This window comes from Tinamus guttatus, unplaced genomic scaffold (genome assembly GCF_059628265.1).
Source record: "Tinamus guttatus ecotype Peru unplaced genomic scaffold, ASM5962826v1 Tinamus_guttatus_pri_ptg000314l, whole genome shotgun sequence".
Taxonomy (NCBI): Eukaryota; Metazoa; Chordata; class Aves; order Tinamiformes; family Tinamidae; genus Tinamus; species Tinamus guttatus.
The window spans coordinates 5,102,451-5,117,591 of record NW_028288848.1 but is presented as its reverse complement, the minus strand read 5'-3'; the positions used below and the strand labels follow the sequence as shown (position 1 = coordinate 5,117,591).

Sequence of the window (15,141 nt, the reverse complement as noted above, 5' to 3'; positions counted from 1 at the left end):
AATTTAAGCTGAGATCAAAGCAAGGCCAAATCCTGCCCCTCTGATTTTAGGAACAGCATCTCTGCAAATCCATGTTGAGTGCGTGGGGTCAAAATCACTAGTAGAGCTCACAGCTCAGGCACTAGGAACTGCAGTTCCTCTGCCCACTAAAACCCCATGGGCATGAGCAGGAATCCAGGTGCAACAGAGCTAATTGGCGAGAGTCAATTTTTTTCTCCACTCAGCTGTGTGCACATGGTGGAAGAGAAATAACCAATTAGCTGGAAAAAATCACCTGTAGAAAAAGACTGCAGAAGGAATGGTTTTGCAATGAATGTTCTTAAAAATATTACACAAATGGTGCTAAAATTAAGTATTACAGTAACAGCCAGTGAGCAAGTACTTCATAGCCAGAGCTGTGCTGCTGAATGTTAACCTTTCTTTTTCTAAAATAAGCGACAGCTGTTGGCAATCCCCCCAACTCCTCTCGCTAATCTCCATGTGCCTGTGAGGTAACGCGGCCCCAGGAAGGGGCCGAGGATCTCGGCACGTTGCCGCAGACGCTGTCCTCGCGGCCGCGCTCCGGCCCGGGCCCCGCGGAGGGCGCTGGCGGCTGGGCCCCGCGTTGGTGACTGCTCCCCGCGCAGGGCCGCTCCGCTCCCACCGCACGGCGGCCCGGACGGGTCTTCTCGTCCCCTGCTGGCAGCGCCCGCTCCAGTGCCGTGGCCCAAGCGACCGTCTCCTTGCGGCTTTCGGCCACACGGGAATAGGGCATTAAGAGCCACCCGTGTCCTCGCTCCCAGGCATGGCCTAGTTCTAGGTTCTAGTTCTGGATGACTAGGGGCACCAGATCCTGGCCAAGAACTGCCAAAGGGATTTTGGTGGCGGCATGTTAGGGAAAGCCCAGTTTCCAGCACACAGGCATGCAGTGCTTCCCAAGAAAGTCTTGGAGCTGCCTCCCCAAGCCCCAAATCCAGCACGTTGGGGCCGCTCTTTCCCTGCCTCAGCATTGACCTGCTCAGGGACGACAGGCAAGTCATGCCAGGTCTCCCATTGCGCAGGGGGGGAAGAGAGGAACCAGGAACATCTTCCTGGCAGGGCAGCACTGAGGTTTCATCAGTCATATGAAGCCCCCATGAGTCTCAGAGAAGCAGTTAGCGGGAAGCAAACTCTGGTAGCCAACTGTGGCTCCCACTACACATTTCTGAGCCTTGCTCCTTAAGTACTTTTATACAGGAGCCTCCAAAGGAGCTGCCACTGAACAACTATCATCCCAGCACAAACACATCTCACTCCAGCCAGGGGGAGGATTCACAGCCTTCTGGTCTTGCCTTTAGCAAATTCCATTGAAAACTAAAGGTTTTCCCTCATGGGAAGCACACACTCCAAGATGCTTCGGTAGCTTCACTGATGCTTGTGGAGAAGCTCCAACAAAAGGAACAGCAAAGAGATAAAATATTATTTTAACAAGCAGTCCTTGCACATTTCTATTCCATGGAGCAGTGAATTTAAGCTTAAGAAAAGAAAATCTACTGCCAGTCACTACTTTTACCAGCACTTCTGAAACAGATCACAACAGGCCTCAGTGTGAAAACCACTGTCCTAAAACATAAGGCAGCGTATTCCCTTCTTGGGTCCCACAAAGAAGTCAGATGCAGCATCAGAGGCAGAGTCAAACATACAAAGGGCAAGCAACTCTCTCGGATTGCTTTGATGAAAGCAAGTTGTAGCGATTATGGAGCCTTCTTGGTTCTCTGATAACAAATTAGTCCCATGACACACGCAGAAAACCAGTACCAAGCACAACAGTGAAGATCCTCGAAAATCCTCACACCAGGTCCTCGGTGTGAGGTTTTTTTCCCTAGCAAAAAAGGATGGGAAGAGACCAGGCAGGAGGGGAGCTGGCCAAACAGCCAGGGTCAAGGGGGCTTGGAAGAGAAGCTCAATGTGCCTCCTCTGGATCACAGTGAGCATGCAAGGTTGGTAAAGACGACAACTTCAAGCAGTAAGCAGCACTGGTTTTAATGACAGCAGATTTATAACCACAGAGTTGGGACTCACAGGGACTGAAATCCCAAGGGTTGCTGTAGCTTATCCCTTACCGCAAAGGCTAATACAAAAACATTAGGAAAGAGCAGATATGGAAGCTGAAAAGAGTGTTTTTCTGAAACATGCCAGCATCAGTTTTGGATCGTCAGCATCACGAATCAAAGAGGCTTGCTGATAATCACCACAGTTACGTCCGTCACAGCCAACAGGACACGGCACATCGCTTCTGCGCCCGCCAGCACTGCAGGCTCCAAGTGACCCTGGCTCCCTTCCCCAAACACTGGGAAACTCCTGTTGTGTTTGGCTCCCCCCTTGTTCTCCTTTCACAAAGTAAAGCACGCTTGCAGCACGTCAGCCTGAGCTGGTAACTGCTGCTGAAGCTCGGACAGGCACCTCTCCTCTCACCAAGCGGGATGCGCCTGGACGGGCTTCCCCCGACCTGGAGCTGCACAACCACGAGGGCTTCATCCTCTTCTGAATGGCACCTCAGCAGCTCTGCCAAGCAAGTTGCTGCCTGTAGAGATGATGCCCTTCACCTCCCCCGCTCTGTTCCCAACGCCTGCTAAAAAAATAGTTTATATGTGTTTGCAGAATATTATATAGACACCATCTGCTTAAGATTACTGTCATTAAGCTAACATGGAAACAGCCAACTGTATTTTCTCTTCTCTGATTTTCCAAGTGTAGCATCAATTGCAAGGCTCTGGGACTTGCTTCTCTTAAACTCTCTTAACGGATGAAACGAAACAATCACAGAATCACAAGTTACTCCTGAACCACCATTGTCCTCTGTGCCAACACAAGGCACAAGTCAGGGATAGGACAGACCTGGGAGTCCTTCCTCTTGAGCACCTGCCTGCAGCCAAACCACTGCACTGAGGTCAACCTGGCTGCATCTGCCCTGGCCACTGCAGCGAGGCTGTACCCAGCGGTGTGGATTAGCTCAGCACAAGCTCTACGTTGGCCAGGCCGGATTGCTCCCAGCAATTCATCCGCACTTCAGTCCGCAGCGGCTGAGAGCAGCGCAGGACAGAGACACCTGTTTGCGAGGTGTCTTTGAGGGTGTCTCCTACAGAAGGAAGCTCCGCAGCAAAGGCTTGGAAGGGACAAGGTCACTCTCTGCAGAAAGAGGACAAAAAGTGGGACAAGAGATCAAACCAAGCTGAGAGGAGACAGACCTGTTTATGCAAGAGGACAGTACTAGCAGGAGACCAAACAGGACAGGCACAATTAAGAAGAGCCTGCGCTGGAAGTTAATAACCCTCAGAAGACAGAGGTTTCCAGCCTAGCAAACCCAGCCACCCCACAGGCTCATTTGTGTGAATGTGACATGTTCACCTACCATGGGGCACCCACGTCTGTCCCATGTCTATGACCTGCAGTCCTGTGGCATGCAGCACAGACCATGCAATTCCTCACTCCTTTGCCTTCTTGTCCCTCACTTTCAGACATGAAAGAAATTTTCCATCATCCTAAATTATCCACTAATCTTTCATGGGCTCTGAAAAGGCATTTCTGCCAGGAGACACCTCGCAGAGAGCACCCTGCTCTCCCTGACTCATCTGCCCACCTTGCAAAGAGGCACCAATGCACTAAGTGTTGGGGAATCCTTAGATAAAAGGATCACAGTTCAAAGCATGAACACATATGAGCACAGTACTACCAGACATGATACCTCTACAAAATGAACTGCCACTTCGCTGAAGACTGGGAAGCAAAAATATATCTGCCAAAGCTCAAATGTGTGACACTAGCTTTTAACTGCGCGACAGCATCCACAAATACGGTCACGGATCAGAGGAAGTAGCTGGAAGTGATGATGGAAAGCCCAATTTCTTGACACTCGCATGGTTCTTCCTAATGTGACCTGCTCAAGACTCAGCAGCTCTAACACCACAGTGAGCTTCAAAAGCCTGAGCTGGTGCTGTGTACCCAAGGGACATCAGGGAAGGCCTCAACAACCCACCTGCATATCCAGCACCCGAGTGACCGTGCGACTAAGCTCAGCACCCCGTCTGCAAGAAAGATGGAAACTGCTTAAGGAAGAAGCAACAGAGATAGAGCACACTCAGCTTCCAGCAATCATCAGATAACAGCCTTTCCGACCCCACAGCATACCTTGACTACTGTGTTTAACAACCAGTGCAGCCTTGTCCCCCAGGGATTTGTCATTTTTTTTTAATCCATTTGTACTTTCAGGTTTCATATAATCTTGTGGCAAAGTGTTCCCACAACTTAATTACAGTGCGAAAAAAATATTTAATTTCATTCTACCTGGCACACAAGAATGCTGTAATCCCTGCACCATTGCCAAGGGGCTGAACCTGTTCCTCTCTATGGTCTATGCATATATGTGCCAGGAGTTTAAAAAAAAAAAAAAAAAAAGTAGGATCTGCATTCAAATAAGCATCCCTCTCCTCACTGCTCTGCTGCTAGGCTGCTTTGGGATTAGCATTTTAAACAGGTCTTAAAATGAGAAGGACCCAACCACTGCCAGACCTGCAGAGACGAAGTGATAGGGAGCCTGGTCATTTCAGCTGGATTAGCTCCTACCCACTGAAGGTAACTTTACAAGTCCTCACTTTAATATCCTATGTAGGGACAGCTGGAAATAAACACAGAAACAAACCAAGGAACAACTGTCATCGGAAACTTTAAAAAGAGATTTATTTTGTCTGTGGTGAATATTGCTCCTGAAAGCTAAGAGAGTTAATTTAAACTGTTAGCGATTTAGACTGTTAGACAATCCTTTTAACAGGAGCCCAACTACTGTGTTTTGAAAGATGCAGGAGCTAGCTGGGCAGGGGCACTGCTCCTGGCTATGCCCTGGCTATTATTTTATTAATTAGGAGCCAGGCTGGGCTGCCAGTGCCTTCACCTTGTCTTACTTGTGAATCCAAGAGTTTGTCTTGGCTGCAGTCACTGGAAGACGAAGCTTTACAAACCAGGGCATCTTTCCTAAGCAGACACAAGAGCCCCATCCGAGGCAAACAGGTCCGAGAGCATCAGCCGCAAGTGCCAGACCCCACACACGCTTCCCACAGAGCGCAGGGAGCCTTTTGGTGGACACAGGGAACAAGACACGGGCAACAGCGGGGAGATAAAGCCTGGGAACTCGGGCAGGCCCAGCGCAAAGGGACGCTCACTGACGCCAGCGGGGCCGCTGGCTCTGCCGCGGCAGTGACACAGCGCTGCGCTTTGCAGGGAAAGCCGAGGGTTGGAAGCGGGGCTGTGAAAAAACCACTAACACGTTTTTTCTGACAGGCCAGCAGATTAACATCTATTGTCACTGGTGCAAGGCCAGACTTGGCTGGAAAAGGTCCAGGAGTTTGATGTCACTGCGAGGCTCGCGAGGACGTCAGCTAGAGAGCGTTCCCATGCCGCTGCCCGCGGCACGCTGCTCCCCACGCGCTCCCTGAGCGCCGTCCGGGAGCGCAACGGGCCGGCCCCTCTGCCGCAGCGGCTCGAGCCCGCTCTGCTGCAGCTCACGTTAACCAGATGGGCGAGCCGTTGATAAAGGACCAGGTGGGGCTGGATACTGGCAAGTAAAACGAGAATTTGACAAGGTCTGGACTGTCAGTTCTGTGTTAGGACTCCTTATCAGTGGTAATCACAGTCTCTACCTTTCTATGAATGGAAACATTGGACACCACTTCCTCACTTGGCTGGTCTGGATGTTTTCAGACCCCGTGCGAGCCAAGTGACACGGCCAGTTGCACCCTTTACTTGGTTTGAGTCAAGGCCTGTCCTGTAACGCCAGCCTCCCCGACACACACAGCGAGACAGCAGCCCAGGAACTAGAGCTCCTAACCAACAAGGTCCTACTCAAACCCAAGGACACCTGGACTCCCAGACACCAACGCCTGACAAAGAACGATCACACTCAGCTCACTGATGGGTTATCCCAAAGGTCTGTCATCCCTGCACGGGAATGTGGTGCACAGAGGCCCAGAAAACCCTGAGCACCCAGGGAAAGCCTTCACATCACCTCTGCTTGGGCTCACAGGCTGCTGCAAGCACATCAGAGCTCCAAAGGAACCTAAAGATCCACTGCAAGCTTCTGCTTTCTGTCCCTTTTCTTTATCCAAGCCTTTTTCATGCACAAATTGAGAGCAACATGAATGCTGAAACAGAAACAACACACAGGTGGGCACTCATATGAAGCATCACCCCAAAACCCCAATTCCTACCAAACAGCTGCACTTCCCAGGGCAAGGAGAAAAGAACGACGTATCACAGTCATCTCGGTGATGATCATCACACAGCCACCCACACCACTAGCAGAAAGCGGGCCCCGGTCCCACTCAGATGGAGCAGAGCCTCAGTTCTTTCAAAAATCCTTCCCGAGGCAAAGGCACCTCTCACCCCATACACAGGGTCACTCTCAGTGACACCAGCACATTGCCATTGCTATACCTAGAGCCACATGTCCTCAAGATCAGCAGCACAACGCTCTTCTTGCCTGGATCAAGGATAGTACAGTCCCTAGTGGGTGTTACGCATGAAAAATTCATTTTAATATACTTGGTAACGGCTAAAAGTGAATTATTTATACTTATCTTTCCAGATTAAGGTCATTTGCATTGAAGGATAAAATCAAGCTAACACAACCCAGTTCAGACACAGGTGGAAAGCTGTTTCCCCAAAACAATCCAGCATTTTGTCATAGACTTTACACAATCATAAAGACAGCAGCTAAAGATTAAACAGAAAATCTCCTTTTGAGTAAGAACAGCTGGAAGACTGCACATGTCTCAAGTGAGACTATTTCAGAGGCTGGCTACCTCAAACTGCTGTAGATTACTTTTGAATAAAACATCCTGTGTTATCTTCATAAAACGTATTTTTCTGACGCATGAGGGAAAAGTTATTTAGATCTGGGAAGAGCAGAAAGCTTGTCAGCGTGGCCAAGGCTTGTGACATGCTGAAGTCACAGGATTGCTCCTCGGCAGTGCATGGAAAACCAGTGTGGAGGGTACACTGCTATCAGTCACTTTTTAGGTCCTATACCTGTATCTCCTGTTATTAATAGAAAGCAGCAGCTGTTTCATTAATAAAAGGAGACACCAGCACCAGGGCTGGTTCAGGGATTGAGCTTCACCTGATCCATCCACACACACAGAATCATAATGGTTGGAAAAGACCTTTAAGATCGAGTCCAACCGTAAACCCTTCAACACCACACCTGTATACAATCACACACAACACACGTGCACGCACGCAGGGCTTTCCTCTTCCCGGTCCCAGGCGCCAGCTCCAGAGCTTGCTCAAATCCCACTTAGGAAAAGGCTGAGCTCCATTCCCGCTTCCTGTGACATGCTTGGGAGACACACTTAATCTGCTCCCTGTGGCTTCCCTCCAGGAAAATACTTCACATATCCTTGTTTGTTTGTTTTTAAATTCTAAGTGATTTTAATGCTGGTGAAAGTTGCTGGACTGACAGCCCTGGGAAACTGCGGGCCTCCTACTCGGGCGCTGGCAGGGGCTGCGCCAGCTGCCCTGGCTCAGCTCAGGCCTGGAGGCCGCTCGCAGCCTCCATCCCGTGGGTAGCAGGGAAGAGCACCCGTCCTTCAGCCCAGGCTGCTCCAAGTCCGAGTGCACAACTGCGGGTAAAGGAAACACGCACTGGGCTCAGAGGCAGCACTGAAAATTATCCCAGGGCATGGGAGGGAAGAACATTTAAAATTATTATTTTTAGAGGACTTTGAGGTTTCAGTGATCTCTTGGGGGCTCATACATATGGGTAAAATTATAAATAAAATTAGAATAGGTAGAGCTAAAGAGTAGGAAAAAAGATCTCACAACCAGAGACACCCAGACATCAGACACAGGTAGCAAGTAACTCAGCCAAGGGCTTTGCTCCCTAGAAAGTCCGTCTTCCAAATTTCACCTCAAATACTCTCTCAGACCCAGGGTCTCCAAGATGAGAACAAAAGCCCAGGAGAGACAGGCCCTGGGCTGACAAGGGTGCCTTATATACATTATATATTATACGCTAAATTTTGCATTTGGCATCATGTCTCAGCAGAGCGCTGTGCTTCTTGTACAACAGGGGCAGCTACAGAGGGCCTGGGTAAGGAGCCAGAAGAGCGGTCCGGGGCCCTGGTTTAAAGAAGGGTATGGTTAGCAGCGATTTGGCACATTTCTCCTGCCAAATATAGATAGGGATATTTCCTTTGCAGACCAGGTTTGCATCAAGCCTATAAAATCCTGCTGCTGACTGCTGCGAGTGCCAGAGCCTCGCGTGTTGCTGCGTTTTGTCAGCCTGGCCTATAGGAAAAGCAAAACCCACCACACTGGTCTGAGAAACGGTGCCAGCAACGTGTCAGAACAGAATTACTGCCCGCTGGGCTTCAAATACAGTAAGTGCAGGACCATACATGTACTTATTGACACTTAAAGTGTCAATCAGCGTTTCATTCCATCTGATGAGTCAACCATGGCAAAATAAAGAAGTTGTATTATAGTGAATGCAGCTAAACAGCCTTACAGCCTTTCTGGGAAACCAGGGTACAATCAGATCCTCTGCTGGAGCAGCCAGCGACTATTAAGACTAATTAGAAATACACTCCAGTTTTACTGAAGCAATAAGCAAAATCAGGAGAAAAACAGATTTAGTTATGTATATTCTGCCCACAAAACTAGAAGGCTCCCATTTGGTTACTTGCTTACTACACACTGAGCTCCTCTTAATATGATGGGAAGAAATAAATAAATAAAAAAGAATAGCTTTGCCAAACTCAGTGCCTCAGTACCATCCTCAGGGTCACCACAAAAGTCACGCTAGCTAAGAGCGCCAAGCAGTTAGCACCACTTTTCAGGCACTTTACGAGTATTACAGTGAATGTTCTCTCTGCTCTGCTTTCACCCCAGGGCAATTTAAAGCACTGTTACATTATCCTTTCTTAAAGCTCCACCTTTGCAATGATGCTTGAAAGAAAACTAGACAACAGCTTGGGTAACTGTTACTCTGAGCTCACCTGCTTTGCCAGCTGATACTCTCTAACTGTCCCCATCTGTTTGCATTTGGGTGTCCTCCTTTATCTTAGCAGCCCAGGGCAGAGACCATCTTTCAGATCTATTTGCACACATATTGCTGTAAAAGCATCCTTGCTCTGCAATAAAAGCTTTTGGACATCGAATAAAACATACAGTACTCTTGTTACACACTTCTTATATAAGTATTACTGATGTCTACTGAACATGACCCTACAAGACTGACCACTTTCCAAAGTGAACATGCTGTAAGGAATAAGCGAGTAAACTAAGTTCCAACTAGACTGCCTAGGGTTTTTTTTTTTTTTTTTCCCCTCTCTCTCCCCAAACATGATGTTTCTGCCTAGAAGAGCATTTTTTTAAAAAAATTGCTTTTATTATAAAGAGAAAGGGGATGCACTTTGCAAAGAAACATCATTTTTTACAAGTTTCTCAATAAAACTTTCAAGAAAGCCTCTCTCCAAAGGTGCGAGCCAAAGCCCAGGGAAGCTACCGGGAGTTTTGCCATTGCCTTTACTATATTTTGGATTTGACGCTACTTGATTAAGCAGCGGACGCTGCCAACCCCAAATAGTACGTTACTGTGCGGCGCTCTGCCTTTTTCATGCAGTATTCATACAGTATTTATACAGGGAGGTGGCATTTCTAGCTATGAGCAGCTTCCAGCTTCCCGGTGCCAGAGCCCAGGGCAGTGCCCGCAGCCCCGCTAGCCATTCCCCTCCTCAACATTGTGCCGGGCAACTGGTTCCCTCTGCGTGAGCAGGCATCGCCTGGGAGGACGTGGCATTAAAAAGGAAGATTAAAAAAAAAAAAATGCCTCTCACATTAGATGGTCCAGCTGTTTCCTCCCAGTTGACTAAATTAGCGAGCTCGTACGTCACCTCCTGCCACAGGTAGGGTCAATTGAATCCTTCTTCCTGTTTAATCCATATAAAATGGGAAATGGCTTTTGAGGAAGACAATGACAGAATACGAGCGTAGTATTTTTTCAGGCTGTGTACTTTTATCTGATAAATTGGAAGACCGCTTTGGCGGCCACAGAAAAGGGCAGAAGCCGCGGCTGGGAGCTCCCGGGCGGCCTCGGGCCCGGCGCCGCGCGGCGCCTCAGCCCCTCAGGCCGCCACCGGCGCAGCGCGGCCCCACACGGCAGGGCTGCGACTGCCTGGGGGTGCCAGGGGACAGGGCGAGCGCGTGGGGCCCGCACAGAGGCGGCCCGGGGACGCAGGAAGCCTGGGCCCCGTTTCCTCTTCTGTCACTTGCTTCCTAAGGAAGCCTGCTCACCTCTCCCGTCTCCCGCACTGGGAAAGGGGCTTGATTCAGTCCTGCCAGAGCTGTCTTCTCCCATCCTGTGTAGCTCATGGCAGCAAGACTCGGGGAACGGGGCCACGACCCTGGGAGCTGGGCTGACCTCAGCTACTACTGTATCTTGGGGGTACAGCAGCGTCCAAGCCACAGCTCCACTGCAAGGAAGGGCTGCGAGTGCTTCTTCACCCACTCTTGCACAAAGTCCCTGAGCTACCCTGCCACCATCCGAAACGGGCTCGAGTTGCAGAGCTAACAAATAGCAGATAGCACACGGATGCACAAAGCATCCTGATATGCATTTGCAAGTCTATTTCCCTGGAGAATGTCTAAGGCCTGTGGCTCTTTTGGGTACCTCCAAAGATGATAAATAAGTAATACAGAAATTCATCTACCCTGACAGGGTGGTGGCCTACATACAGGGGAAGCCACTGCAAAAATGGTTTATCCTGATCACATCCCTCTTGAGCTCTCCTTTGTCTGCACACAGGGCATCACAGCTATCTTTGACATGACGCTTGCCAACGCATGGAAGGTCAATGCTGAGGAATGATGAAGTCATGGAGCAGCCTGCTAATTCTCTGGCTCTCCCCCAGCACCCCAAGCAAAGATAGCAATTCAGACCTGTGAGTCAAATCAGATCATAAGCCCTAGGAATAAAGCCACACAGTGTTTCTTAATGGATCGGAGGGGGAAGGCAGAAAACAGAAGCCTTAAATAACTGCTCCATCCGCTTGTGTAATGCTGCCTTCTGCTTCACAGTCCGTCCCTCACTGAGCTGCACCTTCAGGCCAAGGCTGTGTGAGCTCCAGGAGCGCCTTGTCTCTTTCACTCTAGAAGAATCACGCTCCCATTCTTCAGCTTTACAAATTAAAAGCATCAAAAACAAAGTAAAACAGCTAGGCTGACCCCTTTTTACCCATGAATAGCCAGTATTTTCAGCACAAGTAACACATGAAGTTCCTCAACTCAAACTTACAGACAAAGCAGTATTGGAGAGGCCATTTGATGACCCAAGCAGGAGAGAATCCAGCTCCTTCTCCTATGGAAGGAAAAGGGGACCAAGGCCAAAGATCCTTGTTCCTAATCCCACAACATACCCAGACCATCCTTTTCAGTGCTTGCTGCTGTATCAGCAAAGAGAAACAAAGCCATGAAAACATGTGCTCTTCAATGATTTGCCCCTGAGCCTACGTAGTGGGCAGGGACAGCTGAGAAAGTGATCTGGTGGTACAAGTTTTTCATCTGACCACACTGACATTTTGCAGCCAGTCCCTAGTGACAAGGGCAATCACGCTCTCCTGGGAACAGCACTGAAGCCTCTTCTAGCAGGGAAATGGCAGCAGCCCCAGGAAATCAGCTGCCAACCCAAGTAACACAGGGATGGATTCCTACGAGAGCCACATCTAGAGATGACATTAGGAAACAACTGCCATGGGGAGGAATCAAGGGCAATACGCAGACTTCTCAGGTGGCTTAAATCAGCAGTGCACCTCACTCACTTAGCTAGGAAGAAACAGGGCAGCCACGTCCAGAGCAAGCCAGTTTTACCTTCCCTCCATACCATACAAAACAGAATGCAACAACTGCAACAGGAATAGACTAGCACCGAGAGGGAAAATTGGGACTGATGAGCATATCCCTGCCCTTGGGAGAGCACAGACACACTTAGCGACCTCAGCAACGACCCCAAGCAGATTAATGTCTAGCAAGATAACGCACATCAGTAACTGTGCAGTCCTTTGCAGAGGAGCAGTCAGGGCGGGGAGGAGGGAGGGACTCCCTTCATTTGGCCTCTAGCAAACGTTTGCCTGTGCCAGGCTGACTGCAAAACCCCACGCAGGTGGAGGTGCTAACGGCCCTCTGCCCTAACCAAGGGCACAGGGATGACAGGCGTCCTGCCGGGCAACGAGCACCCAAAGACACCCTGGGAACAGAGAGGGGAGAGGAGAACATGTCTTCTTTAAGCTGCTACGGATGGATAAAGTGGGCAGGCATCAATAGTGTGTTTGTTTTTGCTTTTTTAGATAAAGAGCCCATTGCTGTATTGGGATCTTTTTTTTTTTTTTTTAATTTATTTGAACAATTCAGATGATCATAATAAAAGCTAGAGAAAGTACCTCACAAACAAATTAAGTTTGAAGATCTGAAAGAAGAGACTTTCTGTTTAAAATGTAGCAGGAGATGAGAAGGGATTTGAATTTTGCCACCAGCCGTTTCTTTGCAGAATGAAGAACTAGCACTCTGAGCCATTCACCGAAATGTCCTAACCCACACCTTTGCTCAGCCAGTATATGATTCCCCATGAGCCAAGGGTCTTTCCAACAAACCCAGACTTGACCTTCCTGACACAATCCTTGCTGAAAGAAATGGGGATAGGAAAAGGAAGTAAATTTGACATATTTTATCAAGCACAATCAATATTTAGGGAGCATCTCTATGGGAAAAAAAAAAAAAGAAAAAAAAAAAGAAATTGAATTTAGAGAGTCAAAAGCTATGACGGCAGAAATGTGCTGCACAAGGGATGTACCATGCAAAAGACAGCCAATAAACTGCCCACCCTCTGTTCACCGCGTCCCGCCAGGTCCCTCGGCTGGCTGGGCAGCACCGCGACCCGGCAGCCGCCGCGGAGCCGCGCGGGCTCCCTCCCTGCGTTCGTATCAAATAGCACTGGATCTAAGATTTTAATCTCTTCCCATGTGCAGAGCCCTACGAATCTTCTGGCAAGGTATTAATCTCCGCAGAAGTTTCACGCACAGCGATCACAGAAGCGGGTACACAGAGCTGCCTCCTTTCTTTTAGCTTCCTGAGGCCGCAAATGCCATCCACATGTCTTGAAAAACATCTCTCCCAGGGAATGACTCCTAATTCCCAGGCTAGGCAGTACAGGTGCTCATGTGCTGCTCACATTTAGCCCTCTCTGTGGGTCTACAGCACCTAATTTGCCTTCATCTCCTCTAGGCTCCACTGCTGTCCCGAAAGATCAGCCAAAGAGGGATGAAAGGCTGCAACACATAGAGCTGCTGCAAACTGGCATCTGCTTAAATCTAGGAAATGAACAAGAGGCCAGAACTTTTAGACCTCTGGGTTAATCTGCTCATCTAAAAGCAAGAGATTCACATGGAAATGGATGACTTATTTTTAATTGAATTACTGTAATGCTCATTTGTGAGCTAAGACTCTATTGCACTCAATACTGCACAACCAGAAGTTGGGAGTCAGTAGGATACAAGGCAGATGCAACATAATTCAAACAACAAACCATTTAGCCTTGAATTTTTTTGGATAAATATAAGGCACATAGTAATATGGAATAGTACATAGAAAACAATATGAGAAAGGTTGTATGGAGAGAGGGATGAAGGGAAAACCTTTCCCATTAGAAACACTGTAGAGAGCTTCTTGTAACAGTTTAGATTGCTGTTGCTAAAACCCTATGTCAGCAGTCACCAAGCAAAGGCAGAAATGCATTTCAACAAGATTACAGATTTAAAACTAAATATATTCCATGTTAAGACAGGCTTACATCCCTGTTTTTTAGTTATCTTCAAAATAATAAGAAATTAATAACACCAGTTTCTTTTAGTGATCATGAAGCTGCTGTTACTCCTCTTTTGTGTATCCTGGGGCTTGGCAGAGCTACCAGACTCCTCTATGGAGGGGTCACAGGCTCTGATGCTGAACTGCAACCATCCTTCAGGTGAGATAACCGCCCTCAGCTGTGATAACCACCTCAGCTGCGCCTGCCACATTCAAGGTGACAACGTGCAAAAGCTGAAGGAGTCTTTGCCACATGGAAGTGATGAAGGATGTGCCCGAACACACACGTCTGGCTGGCAAGCTGAGAGGACATGAGACACGACCCTTCCGTGCCTCTTGCCCGGGCACACCACCTCCAGCTCCCCAGCAGACCAGGCTCCAGCTTCGCTCCCGCCAGTCGGCATCTCTCAGCAACACAGTGCCCTCTAGCCCTGAGCTGGGTTACGGCTTAGGCCGTAGAGGAAAAGCCCGGCCACACGGAACGCCGATATACGGCCGATCCTTGGCCTTATCTTTCAGGCAACCCATTCAAACAGTGAGCAGCTCCAGAGGAATCCGGCAGACCAGCAGCACCAGGAAACAGGCCACACTCGCGGTGACTTCTCATCAGATACAACAGCCCCTCAGGCTTTTCCTTACCCGAGCAGGATGATTACCTTCAGCACACACAGAATCCAACCTTCCGTATACTTAAACTGAGGCTGCAGTTTGAGAGGAGAATTAAAGGTCTTGGTGCAATTAAACCCAAAATCAGAGCCAGAGGGGCAGAGGGGAAAGATGCCTTTTCTATTAACATGGATGGACAAAAGCTACCCCACTGGATGCTGTGGGCTCCCGGAGGCACCGACACTTCCACCTGCACCCTGCAGCACAGGAGTCCAGGAAGGCTGCTGGAAACCCTCATCAGAGGTTGTACTGTGGCAGCGAGGTGTGAAAAGAGAAAAGCAATAGGTGAAAGAGAAGCCAAATGGTGGGTCTGCCCCATAACTACACCAAACGGCTGGCCCCTTCAGAAAGGTCTTTATGCAACTTTATGGGACAAGGGTTGTGGTGCTGCGATCAGACGGAACAGGAACAGAGCAGCTCAGAGACCTGTCCCGCACTGGGCTGCGCCTTGCAGACGCGTCTTGCAGAGGGAAGGAAACTTCAGACCGATAACACTGAAGGGAAACACGAATAAATAGAACGGGACGAAGGGATGAGCAAAGAGCCCCTGCACAACTTGTGGCACCCGGGACAGCTGGGTGTCGCGGCCCCACGCCGCCGCCCCGCACC

At 49.1% G+C, this 15,141-nt stretch overlaps 1 protein-coding gene across 2 annotated transcripts in view; it reads right to left on the bottom strand.

Moving 5' to 3' along the window:
• Positions 1–15,141, bottom strand: part of SH3PXD2A (SH3 and PX domains 2A) — a 239,068-nt gene that overhangs the window by 223,759 nt on the left and 168 nt on the right. The gene's annotated exons all lie outside the window — the stretch shown is intronic.